Here is a 3,076-nt window from a genome sequence, read left to right on the forward strand (position 1 = left end):
CATGCTAAATCCAATATTGTTGCTTCTAGTAGTTCTCTTGATTCCACTAATGATTCTCTTAGCCAAGTTACACTTAAGCAAGAAAATAGTTTATTGAAGGGAATTATAGAGAAAGGAGTGTACAAAAGCCTTGCCGGGAGTAAGCAATTCGAGGAAATTGTGCGCAAGCAAGGAATGCATCGGAAGAATCAAGGTGTTGGTTTTGAACGAAAGTTCAATGCCAATGGAGTTGAGTGGGAAGAAGATCAATACCCCAAGACAAAGTTTGTTCCTCAACAAGAGAAGTATACTTCTTTCAAGGGGGCACAAGCTCAAGATGATCTTCCACCACAAGACTGCAAGCAAAAAGGCAACGACAAGCTTCAAGAGGAAATTGACGCATTTGAAGAAGCTCCTAAGACCTTAGTCAAGTGGATTCCCAAGACTACTTCAAGTTCCACTTCATCAAGTACGACTACAACTCCAAGGATTCCCATCAAGATGATGTGGATCCAAAAGAAGAAGAACTAGAGAGTTCTTGAGGGTGACTCCGCCAACATTCTTCACTCTTATCATTTTGGCAAGAACAAGTGCAATCAACTTCCACATCTTGCACTAGTTCAAGGAGTCACAAACCCTCTTGTTGGTAAGACAAGGGACAAGGTAACCTAAAAGTTTTCATGGACATCATCTTTTGTGTGCATCACTCTATGTCTATGGATATCCTTGTTTGTTCCTTGTGGGACTAACCCATGTAGGTATTGAAAGTGCAATTCACTCAAATGGATAGCTCCAAGTGATCTACATCAACATTGAGCATCCACATCTTCAACATCTACATGAAGTCATCATCGACAAAACCCAAGGTTAGTTCATCCCTCTTAGGGGGGATATCACATCTAGGGGGAGCTTTACTCTAAGACTTGAGCTAAAGCAACTCTAAAGATGTGAACACAACAAGGCTTTATGTAAAAGTGGTAACCCCACTTGAGCTTAAACGATGAGTATGACCTATGATCAAGTGCTCTCACTTGACTCCTAAGTCAATATACTCATATATAGATGACCTTGTCATCGCAAATTGCTTGATAGATGCTAGAATTGGTTGTGCATGCCTTGCCACATATTTCATTTGCCATCTTATTGTGTGAGCATGCTGGTTGCATATTTTGCTCATTCGAGGACATCCACTTGTTGTTTTGATTGTTTGGTTTTATTTTCTTTTGCCAAGTGGATGGACAAGAATGCCTAAGTACCTCCTCTAGCTATCTATGCTTTTCTCGTCTCAAACTCTATTCATGCTGCATCACAAAATTTGATCAAGTCAGATTCGAACCACTCTATGTGAGGAGCGCTCGGAGTCCCCGATTCGTCATAGACTTAAACTTCCAAAACCTCTTTATGATTCTCGGTCTGACCGATACCCACTTTCGGTCCTACCGAGATCATTAAGTTGATCTAGGTTTTCGATCTCGGTGCAACCGATTTGAACATTTCGGTCACACCGAGTTTCAGTAACTGCCTGCAGTTATGAATCTCGGTGCCACCGAGTTGTTCCACTCGGTCACACCGACAGGGTCGGGCTATATATAGTCATGGGAAAAATTTGGAAATTTCTCCGAACCCCGTTGCCCGCGCGATAGCCTGCTCTGCCAACGTGGTCTCCGGATCGTCTTCTCGCCGCCAGCCGCCTCCAGTCGCTAGTCTCCGTCACCGTCAACGGGAATTCTGCCCCGCCGTTGCCGCCGTAGCGAGTCTCCGCCGAACTAGGGTATGGACTCGATCACAGTGCTATTCCCCGTCCGATTCCTAGCACATTGTGTTCTTCATGATTCTTGCCACGATTGAAACACTCCTATCCAGTCAATATGCCCGTAGATTAGTTTTGATTCGAAAATTTTAGGGTTAGGTTCCCGCCGAAACCATCTCGGACCCACCGAGTTGAAAAACTCGGTCCCACCGATTTGGCTTATGCCATTGCACAAGTGGGACTCGGTCTGACCGAGAATTACTTATCGGTGTGACCGATTTTGGAACTCTGTGAAACCCTAGCAGTCTCGGTGCCACCGAACTATGACTCGGTCCTACCGAGTTCACTAGTTTAGGTTCCAAAACTGTTTCGGTATCACCGAGTTTGAAAATCGGTAGATCCGAGATGATTTCAGTGGGAAACTAAAACTAAGTTTTTGGATCATTCTTTTGCAAAAATCTCTGCATTTTGTGATGCTCATCTTTTTTGCCTCATCTATGAACTGTTCACAGGGTCAGCAGTCAGAGTTTGCAGCATGTCTGATCAAAGTGACAGCCAGAACATGTCAGAGCAGCACGTGCACATGAGTGAGGGCACTAGTCCCTCCAGCTCTTCAGATGAGGGCAGCAGGAGCACCCCTAGCAACTTGCCAAAAGCTGCCACCAGACAGAGGAAGAAGAGAACTTCTGATTCCGAAGATGAAGATTATGTGGCAGAGGAAGAGGCCACATCAAAGAGAGTTGAGCCAGCTCAAGGCACAAAGCCAGGGCTGAAAATCAAAAGGCCAGCAGGCAGGCAGCCCATGTCAAAGGCAAGAGCTTCAACTGAGAAGCCTGCACCCAAAGAGCCAGTTGCTGCTGAGGGAAAGAAAAGAAAGGAAAGGGTCAAGAAGACCGTAGCCAGAGTGCTAGGAAAGGCTTCCATCATGGAAGAGGAAGAGGAAGAAGAGGTAGCTGCACCAGCACCCAAGGCACCCAAGCTGATGGGTGATGCCATAAGATCAGGGGCTACTGCATCTAAGCCCAAAGCTGCCTCCAAGCCAAAACCAAGAGGAATACAAGGAGCATTCCTGCAGCTGAGAAGAATAAGGCCCCAGTGCCTGAGACTGTTGCTGAAGAAGAGGATGAAGAGCAAGTTCTGAGAAAGCTCAAGCCCAAGATCCCAGACCACAATGATGCGCATCCTATGGCTGAGGACATGAAGCTCAGGAGAGATTCAGGGCTGAGGAAGTGGAGAGAAGCAGACCCGTATGCTTCAAGGAGGAGGACTGTTGTTGACTACAGATTCCACACTAAGGAACAGCAGGACTTCTATGAGACAGTGCTGCTTGATAAGAAGTCAATAGTC

Source organism: Triticum urartu, chromosome 1 (genome assembly GCF_003073215.2).
Source record: "Triticum urartu cultivar G1812 chromosome 1, Tu2.1, whole genome shotgun sequence".
Lineage (NCBI taxonomy): Eukaryota > Viridiplantae > Streptophyta > Magnoliopsida > Poales > Poaceae > Triticum > Triticum urartu.